The sequence below is a fragment of the Microcaecilia unicolor genome, chromosome 3 (assembly GCF_901765095.1).
Source record: "Microcaecilia unicolor chromosome 3, aMicUni1.1, whole genome shotgun sequence".
Lineage (NCBI taxonomy): Eukaryota > Metazoa > Chordata > Amphibia > Gymnophiona > Siphonopidae > Microcaecilia > Microcaecilia unicolor.
The window spans coordinates 55115904-55137033 of record NC_044033.1 but is presented as its reverse complement, the minus strand read 5'-3'; the positions used below and the strand labels follow the sequence as shown (position 1 = coordinate 55137033).

Genomic DNA, 21130 nt, shown 5'->3' with positions numbered 1-21130 from the left:
GAGCGCCAATGCTATTTCTTGGTATTTCATAAGTTCTTGACGCTCCGGATATGCATGGGGAGATTTCTATATTCCGATATTCATGACCCTTATGAAAAGGAGACACATTAGACGAAGTCCGAATCCACTCTCTCACAGGTTGTTAGTTGTTAATTTTTAGTTTCATCATTGTATTAGGTAGTATATTTGATTACCAAAACGTCTTAATTGTATTCTTTGATAACAATTGCTGGATTATGTATATGAAACTCTCAATAAATATATGCATACAAAAAAAAACAACACACATGCGGATTGTGAAAAATTGCCGGAAGGTCTTAGGAAATTGGAAGGCTGGGCATCCAAATTGCAGATTAAACTTAATGTGAACAAATGCAAAGTGATGCACATTGGGAAGAATAATCCAAATCATAGTTACCTAATGCTAGAGTCCACCCTTAGGGGTCAGCACTCAAGAAAAAGATCTAGGTGTCACTATAGACAATACACTGAAATCTTTTGCTCAGTGTGCTGCGGCAGCCAAAAAATACAGAATGCTAGGAATTCTTAGGAAGGAATACAAAATAAAACCAAGAATATGCCTCAGTCTGTATTGCTCAATGGTGCGTTCACATCTGGTCACCATATCTCAAAGAATGTATAGCAGAATTAAGAATGACCAAAATGACAAAAAAAGGGGGATGAACTCCTCCCATATAAGGAAAGACTCTATAGGTTAGGGCTCTTCAGCTTGGAAAACAGTCTGCTATGATTGAGATCTATAAACTACTGAGTGGTGTAGAACAGGTAGAAGAGTGAATCGATTTTTCACTCATTCAAAAAGTACAAAGACCAGAGGACACTCAATGAAATGACATGGAAATACTTTTAAAACAAATAGGAGGAATTATTTTTTCACTCCAAGAATAGTTAAGCTCTGGAACTCGCTCCTGGCGGATGTGGTAACAGCAATTAGCGTATCTGGGTTTAAAAAAGGCTTGGACAAGTTCCCGGAGGAAAGTCCACAGTGTTATTGAGATGGATATGAAGGAAGCCACTGCTTGCCCCAGGATTGGTAGCATGGAATGTTGCTACTAATTGGGTTTCTGCCAGGTACTTGTGACCTGGACTGCCACTGTTGGAAGCAGGATACTGGTTTAGATGGACCATTGGTCTGAACCAGTATGGCTATTCTTTTGTTGAGCAGTGTGCTTGCTGGCAGTGAACTCCCAAACTGGTCAGACTGGTATCTGTTGTGACAACCCCCCACCGAGGCATTGCCAAGAAGCCACCACTGCAGACACTGGTGTTGTGCAGCCCCCATGCGTTTTGCCTATGATGCACAGAGAAGACAAAGGCTAGTCCTGAGAAACGGGGGACCATTGCGACAGAAGAGAGTGCTGAAGCGGACACATGTGGGCCTTGGCCTATGGAATGACATCCAGAGTTGCAGCCATGGACCTCAAGGACTCAGAGTGGAGTAAAGAACGAATTTTACCCTGCAGGTTTAGTCTCAGCTGGTTGGGAAGAACACCTTCGTCCCGGCCAGCTGAGACTAAAGCTAAAGGGTAAAATTACCCTGGAGTGTGTGTCTAAGTGAACTCCTTACTCCAGACGTTGAGAGGGGTTGAGCTGGCTGTTTAAAAAGGTTGCTACTTTCAAAATAGTAGAACTCCTCCCACTCCAAATGTAAATTTTCATCAAAATCTAAAGTGGTTTCATAATGTATTATTGTATGACTGTTCTAATGAACTTCTGAGATAATGTACAATTTTCATACAATTCTATTTTTAACCACAATCTTCTAGAAAGTGGATCCTCAAAAGACTTTAAACTTTATGGCAATTCAAAAGATTTTAGAGACGAAAATTCTTAGCACGGGAAAATGCCTCTGTTCGTCAGCGGACTGAATCTCTCAACTTAACAGACTCACTGAACTGACTTCATTGGTAAAAAAAAAAAAACTGATATACTTGCTTGTTTCTTTTTCTCTTTTTATTCTTTGTTACTTATTTTTTTAATTTTTGATTGTTTTAAATATTGGAAGCAGATCAAGCTAAAATCAAAAAGACCCAAAATTTTACTTAGCTTCAGGTCTCAACCAGCCTACGGTTCCCGATATTCAGAACATTAGTTTTCCAAGACAAAGCATCCAGACTCCTGAAGAAGGCACCTCCCGTGCCGAAACAGGGTACCATATAGAGTCTTCTCGTAAATAAATTTTATTCCAAATATTGGACGTTTCCGGTCTGCTTTTTGAAGAGCCTGGTTCTGTTCCCACTCCTGTTCTTGTGCCTAAGATTTTCTTTTCCACCTCTAGTGGTTTTGTTGCTCCAAAATGACTAACAACAAACAGTACTCCTGTTCTATATAAATTACAAAATCTTTATTAGTGAAAACAAACCAGTGCATTAGAAGAATTACCAAATAGTATCCCTGCAACTCACTCACACTGCTTGCTGAAAATTTTTTTTGTTAAACTGGAAATAATTCTTTTTCATAGCAAGAGTGGCCAATTTTACCACAAATGAGGTCAGTAATTCGCCGTGCTGATGCAGAAGTATTTGCTCAATGACTTCTAGAGCCTCGACTTGAGGAATAGAGGTATAGAGGGAGACCACGTCTAGTGTAACTAGCAACATATTCTCTAAGGGTGCTTCCCATGAGTCTAATAATTGCATGAAGTGCGTGGAGTCTCTTATATATGATCTTCCTAGGGGGGCCAAAGGACGCAAAAAGGTGTCTATATAAATAGAAAGAGGGTCTAGTAAAGAGCCTCTTCCAGAGACTATAGAGTGTCCAGGGGGGTTGATAAAAGTCTTATATACCTTTGGCAAGGTATAAAAAACTGGCAAATTGGGTATATTTTGAGACTTAGATGTACTGATTGGCCTATCACACTTTTGGCGTCTGATGTAATCGTCTATATGAAGGGCGGCCATTTTTCGATATATCTGTCTTCCTAAGTTCTACCTGAGCGGAGGTACTTGAGCACAGCAGAGAAATATCAGCATTGATACCACTCTGCTAGGAACGCTAATGTGTTTTTTTCTTTTTATACTAGATCAACGCAGACCACAGGACCCTGAGGCAGGTGACAAAACGCTGGCCATCGTAGGCCGTGGTCAGAATAAGTGTTGAGGAGATCCGTCAAAAGAAGGACACGACTAAATAAGTTAAGTTGCTCCTTACCTAATAGTATATGGTGAACTGTGATGAAAAAGACAAGCTTTACATGAAGACTGTACACCCCAAGGTTTTTAGGCCGATGATGAAGCAGCCCAGCCCCCAGACCTACAACATTACAGCTGGGGGCTTCTTGAGGCCTTTCCTCGAACCACACGAAGAGTATAGTTCGATTGAGCATGTTATGGTCTTATACACCAATTGCAGTAAAATTTAGTTCTCCTAACTTTTCTAGATTGTTGGTTTCAAATAAAAGAAGACTACCTTCATATATACTGATCACCAGGAGCTTCACCATCCTATAAGTCAGAGTTTAGTTGTGCTAGACGGACATAACCCATCAGTTTCTGAATTCATATGCACCTGACAAAAAAGAATACTTTTTTACCCAAAGGATGATGGATGCATGGATTGGCCTCCTGGTGAAAGTGGAGACAGACTATCTGAATTCAAGAAAGCATGGGACAAGCACACTGGATCTCTATGGGAGAGGAAGAGACGATAGATGGTATTGATGGGCAGACTGGATAGGACATATGGCTTTATCTGCCATCATGTTTCTGTAAATAGATGCCTAAATGTGGCAGGGATATGTATTAGCATGCAGTACTCTGTAAGTACATAACTGGAAGCCCTTCTCATGCGCCACCTACATATACACACCTTGCATTTATATGCTACTGTATTTAAGTTAAGCACACTATTAAAGAATTGCTTAGGTGCCCTGTTGACATTTTCACAGGTACATGTTAACTTACGTGCGGTTAAGCAAGACAGAAAATAGAGGCACCCAGATTATAGAATTGCCCTTTTTATGCCTCACCAACCACCTCCAATGGGAAGCTACTGCATGCATCCACCATTTCCATTTAGCAAAGATACTTACCTGTAGCAGGTATTCTCCAAGGACAGCAGGCTTCATATTCTCACAAATGGTTAGACGCCGTCCCCGTGTTGCCTGGTTTGGCAATATGACTTGGAAAAAACAAAAGCTTTTTGGAACGCAGGCAGCACTCCAGCGCATATGCGCGAGTGCCTTCCCGCCCACAGCACGAACGCACCAGCTCAATTTAATACAAAAGCAAAAAACCTAATAAAAATACAAAAAAAGGACAACTCCAAAGGGAGGTGGGTGGGATTGTGAGAATATGAAGCCTGCTGTCCTCAGAAAGCGAATTTACTAACAAAGTGAACACACTCATAAGGAGCGGCAAGTATCTTCGCTTTCTCCAAGGACAAGCAAACTTACAATTCTCACAAGTGGAGGGAATACCTAGCATCCAGGCTCACTGAAAACAACAAACGGTGGTCAATTGGGCCATGCAACGGCGAGGACTTAACATAGATTAACCTGAAACTATATACAACTAGCTGAAAGTGCAGCTTGGAACAGAATAAAACAGGCCTAGGAGGGTGGAGTTGGATTCTAGACCCCAAATAGATTCTGCAACACCGACTGCCCAAACTGATTGTCACGTTGGGTATCCTGCTCAAGGCAGTAGTGAGATGTGAATGTGTGGACTCAAGACTGTGAGCCATCGCAGCCCTGCAAATCTCTTCAATGGAGGCTGACTTCAAATGGGCTACCAATGCGGCCATGGCTTTAACATTATGAGCCGTGACATGACCCTCCAAAGTCAGCCCTGCCTGGTCATAAGTGAATGAAATGCAATGTGCTAGCCAATTGGATATTGTGCGTTTTCTGATGGCAATCCCCATCCTGCTGGGATCAAAAGAAACAAACAACTGGGCAGACTGTCTGTGGGGCTTCGTCTGCTCCTTGTAAAAGGCCAACGTTCTCTTGTAGTCCAAGGTGTGCAAACTGCTTTCGCCAGGATGGGCATGAGGTTGGGGAAAGAATGTTGGCAAGACAATTGATTGGTTCAGATGGAACTGTGACATCACCTTCAGTAGGAACTTAGGACTACCCAGTTGTGATGAAACTTAGAATAAGATGCAACCACTACTAAGGCCTGAAACCCGCTGACCCTACAAGTTTAAGTCACAGCCACCCAAGAAAACGACCTTCCAAGTCAAGTTCTTCAGATGGCAGGAATTCAATGGCTCAAAAGGAGCTTTCATCAGCTGGGTGAGAACGTTGAGATCCCATGACACTGGTGGAGGTTTCACTGGGGGCTTTGACAAAAGCAAACCTCTCATGAAGCGAACATCTAAAGGCTGTCTAGAGATAGGCTTACCTTCTACACACTGATAAGCACTAATTGCACTAAGATGAACCCTTACGGAGTTGGTCTTAAGACCAGACTCTGATAAGTGTAGAAGGTATTCAAGCAGAATCGGTGTAGGACAAGAAAGGGGAACTATGACCTTGCTGTCACACCAAACAGCAAACCTCCTCCACTTAAAAGAATAACACCTCATAGTGGAGTCTTTCCTGGAAGCCAGCAAGACCTGGGAGGCACCCTCTGAAAGACCCAAGGAAGCAAATTCTAGGCTCTCAACATCCAGGCCTTGAGAGCCAGAGATTGGAGGTTGGGATGTAGAAGCGACCTCTCGTTCTGAGTGATAATGGTCAGAAAACACTTCAATCTCCACGGTTCTTTGGAGGACAATTCCAGAAGGAGAGAGAATCAAATCTGTCACGACCAGTGGGGTGTGATCAGAATCATGGTTCCGCAGTCTTGCTTGAGTTTCAAGAAAGTGTCTCTCGTTAGAGGTATCAAAGGATACGCATACAGAAGGCCTGTCCCCCAATGAAGAAGGAAGGCATCCGACGCTAGTCTGTCGTGGACCTGAAGCCTGGAACAGAACTGAGATACCTTGTGGTTGATCCGAGTAGCAAAAAGATCCACCAAGGGGTTGCTCTATGCTTGGAAGATCCCATATTTTTTAGATCACTCGTCTGGTTGCATTATCCTGCTCAGACTGTCGGCCAGGTCGTGCCTACCAGATAAATGGCTTGGAGAAACATGCTATGTTGGCATGCCCAATGCCACATCTGGACGGCTTCCTGACACAGATGGTGAGATCTGCTGCACCCCTGCTTGTTGGTGTAATACATCACAACTTGATTCTCTGTTTGAATTAGAATAATTTGGAAGGACAGCCGATCTCTGAAAGCCTTTACAGCGTTCCAGATCACTTGGAACTCCGGGAGATTGATCTGAAGATTTGTTTCCTGGAGGGACCAAGCTCCTTGAGTGTGAAGCCCATCCACATGAGCTCCCTATCCCAGGAGAGATGCATTCATAGTCAGCACCTTTTGCGGCCAAGGAATTTGGAATGGACGTCCCAAGGTCAAATTGGACCGAATTGTCCAAGCACTGAAGAGAATGTACCAGCTCTGAGGACACTTGGATGACATCTTCTAGATTCCTCGTTGCTTGGTACCACTGAGAAGCTAGGGTCCACTGAGCAGATCTTATCTGAAGGCGTGCCATGGGTGTAACATACACTGTGGAAGCCATGTGGCCAAACAACATCTGCTGAGCAATGACCTGCTGCGATGTCCGAACCTTGGACGCTCGGTAGACAAGATTGTCTGCCCGTGTGTCTGGGAGGTAGGCTCGAACAGTCCTCGTGTTGAGAATGGCTCCTATGAACATCAATTGCTGAGCAAGATGGAGATGGGATTTGGCTTAGTTTATAACAAACCCTAGTAGCTCCAGCACCCGAATAGTCAGTCATCCGCATGGACTCCCGAGCCCCATCCTCTGAGGTGCTTTTCACCAACCAATCGTCAAGATAAGGGAACACATGAACTCCCAGTCTGTATAGCAACACTGTAACTACCACTAGACACTTGCTAAAGACCCTGGGAGCTAACACAAAGCCAAAGGCAACACGCAGTATTGAAAGTGATGTTTCCCCAGCCAAAACTGAAGATACTTCCAGCCCACTGGAAGTATCAGGATGTGTGTATATGCACCCTTCAAGTCCACAGAGCATAGCCATTTTCCTGAATCATGGGAAGAAGGGTGCCCAGGGAAAACATTCTGAACTTTTCTCGGACTAGGAATTTGTTCAGAACTCTTAGGCATAGGATGGGACGAATCCCCCCGTCTTTTTCTGTACAAGGAAGTACCTGGAATAGAATCCCTGCCCTTCTTCCCCTGGTGGAACGGGTTCGACCACATAGGCCTTGAGAAGAGCAAAGAGTTCCTCTGCAAGTACCTGCTTGTGCTGAGAGCTGAAAGAATGGGCTCTCGGTGGACAATTTGGAGGTTTGGAAACCAAATTGAGGGTGTATCCGAGCCAGACTATTTGAAGAACCCAGGTCAGAAACACGAAGCCATGAGAGTCTGCGCATTGCTATACCTTGGGCAGAGATCTTGGATGTCACATCAAAAGTGTCATAATATCCCTGGCCAAGAACTTGCGATACACCTTCTGATGCTTGACCAACTGGTGAAACGACTTAGCCTACTCCAAGGTCAGCGCATCGATCAAGTCTAACAGCTGCCGCACCGAGTTCCGCAAGTATATGCTCGTGAAGAGCTGGTATGACTGGATACGGGCGATGAGCATAGAGACCTGATACATCTTTCTCCCAAAGGAGTCCAGGGTTCTAGGTTCTCTGCCTGGGAGAGCAGAGGCATACTCCCTTGTAGTCCTAGCTTTTTTTGAGAGCAGCATCCACCACCATGGAGCTGTGAGGTAACTGAGACCTCACCAAACCAGGTTCCCCGTGGATCCGATACTGGGTGTCAATTTTTTTTTTTTGGGGGGGTGGGGGGGAGGGGACCACAGGGACAGAAAGAGGAGATGCCCAGTTCCTGACGAGGACTGCCTTGAGTACCTTGTGAAAAGGAGCTGTCACTGCCTCCTTAGGAGGGGAGGTGAAGTCCAGGACCTCAAGCATCTTGACCCTGGGCTCATCTTCCACTTCTACAGGGAATGGAATGGCAGCCATTTCCCGTACAAAAGAGATGAAAGAGAGGCTCTCAGGTGGAGACATTCTCCTCTCAGGTGGTGGGGAGGGTTCAGAAGGAATCCCATCGGACTCACTAGAGGAAAAGTACCTGAGATCTTCTTCTGATACCCATGAGCTCTCCTCCTTGGTGTTAGATAACAGTTCCCTAAGGGATGTCTGAGACCGGGCCCACCTCAATGCCGAGGACCCATGTCCTTGACAGCAACGCTGAGAAACTGGCTCCCGCCTCAACTCCGGCAAAGCTTCCTCCACCGACGTTGAGGGGGCGCCGGCATGGGTGGCTGTCGACACTGGTGCCGCAAGCGGCGCCGGAGACAGCATTGCGCACTGAGGGGAAGGCGGGGCCGCAGCAGGAGGTATGACAGGTGCTAGCACCCCTGATACCGGTGCACATCGATGCATTAGGCCATCCAGCAGTTCAGGGAGCAAGACCTGGATGCGCTCGACGGCCATCATTGGGAAAGACTGTGGCATTGGCTGAGGCACAGGCTGCAGAATCACTGGGGCCGGTGCAGGAGCAGGATCTCAGCTACTTGAAGACACTTGTGTCGGCACCTCCTGATAGAGGGGGAGCAGTCCTCCCAGCATTGATGCTTCTCAGGTGCTGACTTTCTTGATGCCCTGGAGCTCCCAGCACCATGTATCGAAGGAGATCAGTGTCGGTGCTTCTTGGCCTTCACCTGATGCACGTCACACATGCTCCTCGGTGCCAACGAGGACGATGTCCAATCCTCCCATCACTTCAGGGTCGTGTTCAACAATGGGCAGTCCCGGTGGGGGGCTTGATTAGCAGGAGACCTCAAGACAGATGGAGACCCACTCAATGCCTCACTGCTCCCAGTGTCACAGGGCCTCGAAGCAGCCATCCCTACCTGTGCTCCTGATGTCGGTGCGACACTCGACATCGATGCCAACGCCAACATTGAGGGACCGGGCTCCAAAACTCTTGGTGCATTCAGCCTATTGGGAAATCAGAGTCCTCTTTTTCATACAAAGGCAGAGGACACAGTTGGCCAGGCTATGGTTGGGCCCCAGGCACTGAAGACACCAAAAATGGGTGTCCTTTCCCCAAGATGGTTCAGTTGCACCAAGTACAACGCTTGAATCCACTGGGAGTCTTCGTGGACATGGAAGGAAAAACTGTAGCAGGCCAAATTAAAAGACGTGATGGTACCTGAAAAGGGAGAAAAAGCTACAATGAAAAACAGGCAGGCCTAAAAGCAGCCTGCATCGAAAAATAAAGGAAACAAACACGGGCCAAAAGAAAACGAAAGAAATAAAGGAAAAACTTTTTTTTAAACGAGAACAACAAAAAGAGCGGGGTAGCAAAAAATCACAGAACGCTCTGACCTGGTGTGTGTGGGAGCCACTACAGAAAGCAGCGGCTCCTCACATGGAAAACACAAAACAGAGCCGTTTTTTTGCTGTGAGCAGGAAGGCACTCACAAATGCACACTGGAGCACTGCTTGCGCTCCAAAAAGCTCTAATTTTCTCTATGGCATATTGCTGAACCGGGTGATGCGGGGACAGCGTCTACTCACTTATGAGAATTGTAAGCCTGCTTGTCCTCGAAGAAAAAATTTACAACTGTTACTCCTAAGTTTACTTCCATGGGGCTTCATATGACTCCATATTCTAGAATTTCATTCCTCTGGAAAGAGAAGTTTTCCTCTTGTGCATTACATATACTTTTGAGGTGTTTTTTTTTTTCTTTTCTTGTAGATATCTGAATATTCAGTGTATACATACTTAAGTCTCCATTTCATAAAGATTCTAGTGCAGAGTCTGCACCATTTTGGTTACCTGTCTCTAGCCTGCCACCAATGTCTATATCCTTTCTGGACACAGGGGATATCCTATATAATAATTTCCACCTCCAACGTTCTATGTCTGGATGCCTGGGGTCGTAACACAATTCCCATTGGTCCGTCCTCACGTCGGAACGTGATGACAACAGAGGGCGGATCAATGAGAGGAAAGTGAAACCAACACCAGCCAGCAAAAGAACGTTGGAGGTGAGGATTGAAGATGGAGAATCGCCCCCCCCCCCCCCCCCCCGTCCTCTGAATTTCAGGCCCCCCCTCTCTTCCAACTTCCAGGGCCGCCGCCCCCTCCCTCCCCCCTCCCCTGCGAGTTCCAGACCCCCGCGCCTCCCTCCCTCTCTCTGTTGCAACCCGACCTGTGTTGGCCGCTCCCTCCCTCCCTCCCCCCTCCATTCCCCCGCTAGTTCCATGCCCCCCTGTCTTTGGAGTTCCACACCCCACACCTCCCTCAGTGTACGCCACCAGCAGTGAAAGTAGAGCATGCATGGCACTTCAGCGTGCCTTCCCTTCTGTCTCAGCTCTGTCTCTGGTCATGTTTGCAAATGAGGGCGGGACCAGAGGCAGAGCTGAGACAGAAGGGAAGGCACGCTGAAGCACCGTGCGTGCTCTACTTTCACTGCTGGTGGCGTGCACCGAGGTAAGAACTTTTAAATTACAGCCGGCACGCAGGAAGGTGAGGAGCAGGCGCAGGACTGCGAGAAGAAAGCGGCCAACGCAGGTCGGGCTGCCACTGAGAGAGAGGTGCAGGGGTGTGGAACTCCGAAGACGGGGGGCATGGAACTCCGAGGGGAGGACAGAGAGGAAGGAGAGGAAAGGAGAGGACGGGAGGAGCATGCACCTCGGACGGAAGGGGGTCATGGAACTTGGAGCCCCACACATACACACACACACTCTCTCTCTCTCTCTCTCTCTCTCAAACATACACACACACTCTCTCTCACAAACATACACACACACACTCTCTCAAATATATACACACACACTCTCTCTCTCTCAAATATACACACACACTCTCTCTCTCAAATATACACACCCCGAGGAAAACCTTGCTGGCGCCCATTTCATGTGTGTCAGAAACGGGCCTTTTTTTTTTTTTACTAGTCTTTCCTATTATGCATCCTCCTATGTATTCTATCATTCCTATGACCCTGAACAGTGCTTTCTTGCACTACTCTGCTACCCGGAGATCCAATACGAATCTCAGATCACTTTTCAGCCTCCTGTTAAAGACTCCTCTAGCATTCCTAACAGAAAATAACCTAAGGTAAAATTATGTATAATCATACCTGATAATTTTCTTTCCATTAATCATAGCTGATCAATCCATAGACTGGTGGGTTGTGTCCATCTACCAGCAGGTGGAGATAGAGAGCAAACTTTTGCCTCCCTATATGTGGTCATGTGCTGCCGGAAACTCCTCAGTATGTCGATATCAAAGCTCCATCCGCAGGACTCAGCACTTAGAGAATTACACCCACAAAGGGACACTCTGCCCAGCTCACCACCGCCGAAACGGGGGAGGGGAATTAACCCAGCTCATCCCCACACAAGTGGGGGAGGGGAATCCGTCCAGCTCATCCCCGCGGAGCGGGGGAGGGACACCACACCCGCCGATGCGGGGGGATCTGGCTTATCCTGCAACCGCAACCGCGGGAGGAGCTGACTGACCCTAACACCGCCGAAGCGGGAGGGGTACAAAGCTGCCCTACAGCCGCACGAAGCGGGAGGGAGTGCCGGCAGAATTTAAGTCTCAATCCAGCCCCGTAAAACGGAGGGGAGAGGAATGCAGCAGCTCACTGTAACACAAACTCGTCTTAACTCTTGAAGAATCCAAGTGAAAAAACTTGAACACGAAGTCTTTCTGAAGTAACTGAAGACTAAACTTGAACCTGAAATGCAACCAGAATAAAAACAGTACAGATATCTGGGAGGGGCTATGGATTGATCAGCTATGATTAATGGAAAGAAAATTATCAGGTATGATTATACATAATTTTACCTTCCATATCATCAAGCTGATCAATCCATAGACTGGTGGGATGTACCGAAGCAGTACTCACCCAGGGCGGGACATTGAAATCCCTGACCTCAACACTGAAGCTCCAAACCGGGCCTCCGCCCGTGCAGCCACAGTCAAACGGTAATGCTTGGAGAATGTATGAGCCGAAGCCCAAGTTGCCGCCTTGCATATCTCTTCCAAGGAGACGGAACCAGCCTCTGCCATCGAGGCCGCCTGAGCTCTCGTGGAGTGAGCCTTCAGCTGGATAGGCGGCACCTTCCCCGCGGCCACATAAGCCGCTGCAATGGCTTCCTTGACCCATCTTGCCACTGTAGGCTTAGCAGCCTGCAGACCCTTACGAGGACCTGCAAACAGGACAAACAGATGATCCGATTTCCAGAAATCATTGGTCACTTCCAAGTATCTGATGATGACTCGTCTCACATCCAGATATTTAAGAGCAGAGTACTCCTCTGGGTAGTCCTCCCTACGAAAGGAAGGGAGACAGAGCTGCTGATTCACATGGAAGCGAGAAACAATCTTGGGCAGGAAGGAAGGCACAGTGCGAATAGTCACTCCTGCCTCAGTAAACTGCAGAAAAGGCTCTCGACATGAGAGCGCCTGGAGCTCGGAAACTCTTCTGGCTGAAGTGATAGCCACCAAAAAGACTGCTTTCAACGTCAGGTCTTTCAGAGATGCCCTCGACAAGGGCTCAAAAGGCGGCTTCTGGGACTTCCGGTGACGTCACGAACTGCAATGGCGGTCTGAACGCGCAGCTCCCGAACACCAGCCCAAATACCAGCTTAAAAGAAGAGCAATTAGAGCCCGAAACGGAAGGCGTGTAGTAGAACAGACAGTGGAAGACACGCGCTCCCGAAGATGGCGCACTCGAAACCCAAAACGGCGGATTTAACTGCATTCGCATATCGGGACCGCGACCACGTGGCGGACAGGCAGGCAGGTGATCAGCCGAGTCAAGGGGCCTCCCTAAGCCAGCGGCCTACATATGCGCAGGGCGCACACGAAGAAACGCAGGAAAATGAGCTGGCACCAGATAAATGGGAACAGCTGAGTACCTGGCTGTTGGATATTAAAAAAGACATTAAAGAGATGCGGCGTGACTTTGCGCAATTGAGCGCAGACCTCAGAGAGGAGATCAAAGAATTGGGAAATCGAGTTAATGAAACTGAAGTGGGCCTTGAAGAACAAGCGGATATGATAACGGGGTTAGAACAGCAAATGGGTGAGCAACAAGCAAACATGAGATTTCTCACGGACAAGGTGGAAGACCTTGAAAATAGAAGTCGGCGAGCTAACATCCGAATACGGGGCCTACCGGAGCTACCAGAATTTATCAACTGCGAAAAAGCAGTGCAGGATATAGCGGCCCATCTGCTCTCTACCCCGGAGCACACAGTGGCACCCGAAACAATTAAACTAGAACGTGCACACAGGGCACTGGGTCCGAGAAAGGCTAATGTGCCTAAAGACATTGTGGCTTGTTTTACAGAGTTCAAAATGAAAGAGGATGTCATGCGCCAAGCAAGGGTAGCTAGCCCCATAATATGGGAGACATATCCCATTGAACTATTTCAAGATTTAGCGGCTACCACATTGAAAAGGAGAGGAGCGCTACGTCCATTAACGGAAAAGCTCCGAGATGAAGGAATCAAATACAAGTGGCAGCATCCTTTTGCCTTAGTGTTTTATAAGGAGGGAAAGCAACGACGAGTGGTCACGCCTGAGGAGGCCCAGGAGTTTTTAGGGCAGAACAAGGAGACAACAGCGAGCACAGCACACCAAACCAATGGACCTCCGAAAAAGAGCAAGCAGCGATGGCAGAGAGTCTCACAGGGGCGAGGACGGCTGAGAAGACAAGCATCAGAACAACGGCTTGTGGCAGAGAAAGGCACATGACAACACATTGCACATTGGAACTAAATTTTTGCTTAGAGAGTCAGGCTAAACTCTGATCAGGAGTCAGCGGGAGCGGTGCCTGTAAATCATTAAGGGCCAAAGCGCTTAAATGGACTGGTGTAGAAGATGTGAACGGAAGTCCACAATTTTTCTTAGCATGCCTTCAAAGAAGAAGGGGGCATGCTATTTCAGGTTATTGGGGAAAGAGGGAGGGGGGAGGGGGGAAAGGGACAAGGGAAAACGGTGGTGGATATATTATAGTTTGACAGAATGGTATCGGGTGATAAAGTGTTTAAATGTGTAACATTCAATGTGAGGGGCCTTAACTCGCCTATGAAACGCCAGCTAGCATTTAAAGAAATGATACGCTTGCGAGCAGATATAGTGCTGTTACAGGAGACGCACTTGAAAAAGTGTCACGAGCGGCTCGTGGGTCATAGGCGATACCCTACAATCTTATTTTCATCATGTATGGACAAGTCTAAACAGAGAGGGGTATTAATAGCACTGTCGGATTCACTTCCTTGGCAGGTTCAACATACAGTAACTGATAAAGAGGGCAGATTCCTGCTGGTAAAAGTGTCACTATATAATACTCAGTACACCATTGTTAATATATATGCCCCGAATGCCGGGCAGAAACAGTTTATAGAAAAAGTGGAATTACAATTGCAAAAGCATCAACAAGGTCGACTCCTCTTAGGGGGAGACTTTAATGTCACGATTCATCCCCCGTTAGATAATTCTACAGGCCAAGCTGTATATGCTAAAATAGATAGGAAAGGATTGAAAAGTTTCTTGGCCAGATGGGGATTGACAGATTTCTGGAGGGCAAAACACGGACAGGAAAGAGACTATACATACTATTCTGCTAAATATAGATCCTATTCTAGAATAGATGGATGGATGGGAGATGTGACAGTGGCTAATACCATAAGTAAGATCAATATAGAGCCACGCACCTGGTCAGACCACGCTCCGGTGGTATTAGAATTACATATAGGAATTAGACAGGTGGGAGAGCGATACTGGAGGTTAAATGAGGCAATCCTAATAGATCCCAAAAACATCCCAGTGATAGAAAAATATATTGAGGAATATCTTAAATTCAACGATGTGGGTGAGATCCGCTCAGAATATTTGTGGGAAGGTCTAAAAGCGGTCCTTAGAGGACAATTAATAGCATTAGGAGCACACATAACCAAAACACGAGTGGAACAAGAAGAGAGTATTAGGACTGAAATATTAAAGCTAGAACAAGCACATAAAAAGATCCCCACAGACTCAAGGGGACAGACAAAATTAAACGAGCTGAGAAACAAACTTCAAGAGTTGCAGCTGGCAGAAGTGGCCGCTAAACTACAAAAGACACAACAGGAACACTTTGAACTAGGGAATAAGGCGGGTAGACTGCTAGCTTGTAAATTGAAAAAGCTAGCACAACGTAATCATATAGGGGGCATACAAACAACTGATGGGAACTTTGTAACACAGATGGAACAGATTCAAGAGGAGTTTTTGAATTACTATACAAATTTATATGAACCAGAACAAGACCCAGAGGTAGATGAAATAGAGCAGTATTTACAAGGGGCGGACCTCCCGCGGGTGGAAAGAGGAGGATCCGAGCAGATGTCAGCACCCATTTCACTAGAGGAGATAATGTGGGCAATAACAGATATGGCAAATGGTAAAGCCCCGGGGCCAGATGGATTCCCCACTAGGTTCTACAAGGTGTATAGCAAACATCTGGCCCCAGTCCTACTGAAAGTGTTTAATGATTTATCAGAGTCGCAGGAATTACCCTATACATGGAGATTAGCAGCAATAACTTTAATATTGAAGCCGGGGAAAAACCCCCGGCTTTGTAGCTCCTACAGGCCAATCTCGCTTTTGAATGTGGATTACAAGCTATTTACAAAGATATTGGCCTGCAGACTACAAAAACAGATTCCGGGTATAGTTCATGAGGATCAAGCGGGATTTATAGCGGGACGACAGACGTTTGACAATACCAGATGTCTGATGCACATTATCCAACAGGTGAGAGACGACCAGACCCCAGCAGTATTGTTATCAATCGATGCAGAAAAAGCATTCGATAGAGTGGACTGGTCGTTTCTATTCCAAGTATTGCAATGGGTAGGGATAGAGGGGAAGTTTCTGAGTTGGTTAAAGTTACTATATCAAGGTCCACTAGCAACCTTAAAAATTAATGGGTCTTATACAAGAACATTTAAGCTCCAACGTGGGACCAGACAGGGATGTGCGATATCTCCACTTCTTTTCGCTCTGTCACTGGAGCCGCTAGCCTGCATGCTTAGGAAAGATGGGGAGGTGAAGGGAGTGGTGAGAGGATGGAGAGAACACAAACTTATGCTGTTTGCCGATGATATATTGCTCACAATTGTGAAACCAGAAACTTCTATAAAGAGGGTAATAGAACACCTCACGCAATATGGGAAATTATCAGGGTTTAAGCCGAACTTGGAAAAATCCACCTTTTTGAATCTCACAGTGCCTCCCAAAGAATTAGAGGTTCTTAGGACTGAATTTCCCTTTGTGTGGGCGAAAAAGACTATTAAATATTTGGGCATACAGATAACCTCACAACTAGAGGGGCTATATGCAGCTAATTTCCCCAAGAAAGCAGAAGAACTTTTTCAGGAATTAGACAGATGGGAAGGACTCAATATATCTTGGCAGGGGCGCATACATGCTATCAAAATGATGCTGCTACCGAAATTGCTGTACTTATTTATGGCAATCCCGATCCCAATACCCGCAAGCTTTTTTACAAAGCTAAATCGCAAAATGTTTGCATATATCTGGAGGAAACGCCCACCACGAGTAAGGAGATCTATGATGTTTCAAACATGGAAGAGAGGAGGTATGGGAGTCCCTAACTTCTACCTATATTACCAAGCAGCCCAGATTAGGGTCTTGGCAGAGTGGTCACCTGGGGCATCTAAGAAATGGCTTCATTGGGAAAGAGCATGGTTGGGCAGGCGAGAAATAGAAGATATTTTATGGGTACCAAAAGAGGAACTAGTGCCCACAATAAGAGCAATGCCTATTGGTTTGAGACATCCTTTATGGACGTGGTATCAATTGAGGAGACGTCTGTTTCCGGAAAGAGTGTATTATCGGCAGACAGCAATAGGTTGGGCAAAAGGGTTTTCATTGGGGAGATCGGAGAAGATTTTTGACAAATGGGCCCAAGCAGGGTTGCGCACACATTAGTTTTGCAGACCTTCAGGAGGAATATGGTCTGATAGAGAGAGATCTTACCTATTATTGCAATCTGCGTAATTTCCTTAAGAAGAAAGCGCAAGACGAATTAGACCTAGCTGAAACAGATCTAGAATATGCGATTATTAGAGGAGGAGGCAAAGGAGGGATAACACGTATATACCTGGCTCTGCTGGGACAGACTGATCCTCAGGTACTATATCAAAAGAGATGGGAAGAGATATTGCAGAATACATACTCCACAATGGTGTGGAAAAGTACTTATAAATATCTGCTTAAGTCATCCATAGCACAAACGGTGAATGAAAATGGTTTTAAGATGTTTTATGGGTGGTATTACACACCAGACCGACTACAAAAGATGTTCCCGGAAGCATCAGGTCAATGCTGGCGGGAATGTGGCCATAGAGGCACATTCCTACATACATGGTGGTCCTGTGAGAAAATAAAAGAATACTGGAAAGAGTTACTGCAGCTGGTTGATACAGTTATACAAAGACAATGCCCATGGAGGGCGGAACACTGCCTTCTACATTTTAAACCAGATGAGATATCTGGCTGGCAACACAGACTGGTGACTCAATATTTTGTGGCAGCAAGGCTTGGAATAGCCCGGGCATGGAAGCAGCTGCAACCACCAACATTACAAATAGCAACTGGAAGAGTTGAATACTTATACCAAATGTCAAAGCTGACAGCCATGCGAAGAGGCTCCATGCGGATTTTCAACAAAATATGGACACTTTATGAACAGTATAAAGAACAATCAAACACACCACTGGGATAGGGAGGGAGGGGAGGGAAAGTTAAAGTTAGAATTAAACAAGCTTGATGTTGAAAAATATGTTGATGAACAGCCGAGTGTTGGCTATTTTGTACTTGAGCAATCTTTAATAAAAAATCTAACAGAAAAAAAAAAAAAAAAAAAAGGCGGCTTCTGCAATGCTCTTAGTACCAGGTTGAGATTCCACGCAGGCACCACTGAGTGCAGAGGAGGGCGCAGGTGATTAACTCCCTTGAGAAAGCGCACCACATCTGGCTGCGAAGCCAGGGAAGCACCCTTCAGGCGGCCCCTGAAGCAAGCCAGAGCCGCTACCTGGACTTTAAGGGAACTGAGCGACAGGCCTTTCTCCAGACCTTCTTGCAGGAACGCCAACACTGAAGAAATTGGAGCAGTGAAGGGAGAAAGTGAGCCTGCTTCACACCACGCTGCAAAGATACGCCAAACCCTGGCGTAAGCAGTAGAAGTAGAGCGCTTCCTCGCTCTCAGCATAGTGGCGATGACCTTGTCTGAGAAGCCCTTCTTCCTCAGACGCTGCCGCTCAATAGCCAGGCCGTAAGACCAAAGGGGGAGGGATCCTCCATCACCACGGGACCCTGATGTAACAGGCCCTGCTCCACTGGCAGCCGCAGAGGATCGTCGACTGAGAGCCTGATCAAGTCCGCATACCAGGGACGCCTGGGCCAATCCGGACCCACCAGGATTACCCTGCCGGGATGCTTTGCCACCCGGTCTAGCACCCTGCCCAACATGGGCCAGGGCGGGAACACATAGAGGAGCTCTTGTGTCGGCCACTGTTGGAGAAGAGCATCTACTCCCAGGGATCGAGGGTCCCGTCCTCTGCTGAAAAAGCGCGGCACTTGGCAATTGGCCGATGACGCCATCAGATCTAGGCTCGGCTGGCCCCAGCGCTTCGTGATGTCCAAGAACGCCTGAGCAGATAGCTGCCACTCTCCGGGCTCCAAGGTATGGCGACTGAGAAAGTCCGCCTTGACATTCATGACTCCGGCAATGTGGGCCGCTGAAAGCTGCTCCAGGTTCGCTTCCGCCCACTGGCAAAGATTCATAGCCTCCTTGGCTAGAGGGGCGCTCTTGGTACCTCCCTGGCGGTTGACATAGGCCACAGCCGTGGCATTGTCCGACAGGACCCGTACAGGCTTCAACACCAGTACCGGGATGAACTCCAAAAGCGCCAACCGAATGGCTCTGAGTTCCAGGAGGTTGATAGACCACTTTGCCTCTGCAGGAGACCAGAGCCCCTGCGCTGTCCTTCCCAAGCAGTGGGCTCCCCAGCCCGACAACGAGGCGTCCGTCGTGACGACAATCCACTCTGGGGTCACCAGAGGCATTCCCACAGACAACTTGTCTGTCTGCATCCACCAGCTCAGCGCCTTGCGCACTGCTGGGTCCAAGGGAAGGCGCACAGCATAATCCTCCGACATCGGAGTCCAGCGCTGCAGCAAAGAGTGTTGAAGTGGTCTCATATGAGCCCTGGCTGAGATAGAGAACATACTGGGGAGTTTCCGGCAGCACATGACCACATATAGGGAGGCAAAAGTTTGCTCTCTATCTCCACCTGCTGGTAGATGGACACAACCCACCAGTCTATGGATTGATCAGCTTGATGATATGGAAGTAGTTAATTGTATGCAGATAGATATACAACAGGAAGAGATCCTTGACTGGAGGGTGGCCAATGTAACACCCATTTTTAAAAAAGGCTCCAGGGGAGATCCGGGAAATTACAGACCGGTGAGTCTGACGTCAGTGCCGGGGAAAACGGTAGAGGCTATTATTAAAAACAAAATTACAGAGCACATCCGAGGACATGGATTACTGAGACCAAGTCAGCACGGCTTTGTGTGGGGAAATCTTGCCTGACCAATTTACTTCAATTCTTTGAAGGAATAAACAAACATGTGGACAAAGGGGAGCTGGTTGATATTGTGTATCTGGATTTTCAAAAAGCGTTTGATAAGGTACCACATGAAAGGCTACAGAGGAAATTGGAGGGTCATGGGATAGGAGGAAAAGTCCTATTGTGGATTAAAAACTGGTTGAAGGATAGAAAACAGAGAGTGGGGTTAAATGGGCAGTATTCACAATGGAGAAGGGTAATTAGTGGGGTTCCTCAGGGGTCTTATCACCCCTACCACTGCAATTTCCCCACCCCTAGCTGTCTGTTCGTCTGTCCAATTTAGATTGTAAGCTCTGTTGAGCAGGGACTGTCTTTCATGTTAATTTGTACAGCGCTGCGTAAGTCTAGTAGCGCTATAAAAAATGTTTAATAGTAGTAGGGTCTGTGCTAGGACCGCTGCTTTTTAATATATTTATAAATGATTTAGAGATGGGAGTAACTAGCGAGGTAATTAAATTTGCTGATGACACAAAGTTATTCAAAGTCGTTAACTCGCGACAGGATTGTGAAAAATTACAGAAGGACCTTACGAGACTGGGAGACTGGGCGGCTAAATGGCAGATGACGTTTAATGTGAGCAAGTGCAAGGTGATACATGTGGGAAAAAAGAACCCGAATTATAGCTACGTCATGCAAGGTTCCACGTTAGGAGTTACGGACAAAGAAAGGGATCTGGGTGTCGTCGTCGATAATACACTGAAACCTTCTGCTCAGTGTGCTGCTGCGGCTTGGAAAGCTAATAGAATGTTGGGTATTATTAGGAAAGGTATGGAAAAGAGGTGTGAAGATGTTATAATGCCGTTATATCGTTCCATGGTGCGACCGCACCTTGAGTATTGTGTTCAATTCTGGTCGCCACATCTCAAAAAAGATATAGTGGAATTGGAAAAGGTGCAGCGAAGGGCGACAAATGATAGCGGGGATGGGACGAGTTCCCTATGAAGAAAGACTAAGGAGGCTAGGGCTTTACAGCTTGGAGAAGAGATGGCTGAGGGGAGACATGATAGAGGTATATAAAATAATGAGTGGAGTGGAACAGGTGGATGTGAAGCGTCTGTTCACGCCTTCCAAAAATACTAGGACTAGGGGGCATGCAATGAAACTAGAGTGTAGTAAATTTAAAACAAATCGGAGAAAATTTTTCTTCACCCAACGCGTAATTAAACTCTGGAATTCGTTGCCGGAGAACGTGAAGATGGTTAGCTTGGCAGAGTTTAAAAAGGGGTTAGACGGTTTCCTAAAGGACAAGTCCATAAACCGCTACTAAATGGACTTGGGAAAAATCCACAATTCCAGGAATAACATGTGCAGAATGTTTATACGTTTGGGAAGCTTGCCAGGTGCCCTTGGCCTGGATTGGCCGCTGTCGTGGACAGGATG

General features: G+C 46.7%; 1 protein-coding gene across 1 annotated transcript in view; it reads right to left on the bottom strand.

Annotated features, from left to right (window-relative positions):
* Window positions 1–21130, bottom strand: part of SCCPDH (saccharopine dehydrogenase (putative)) — a 103007-nt gene that overhangs the window by 10550 nt on the left and 71327 nt on the right. The window lies entirely within an intron of this gene.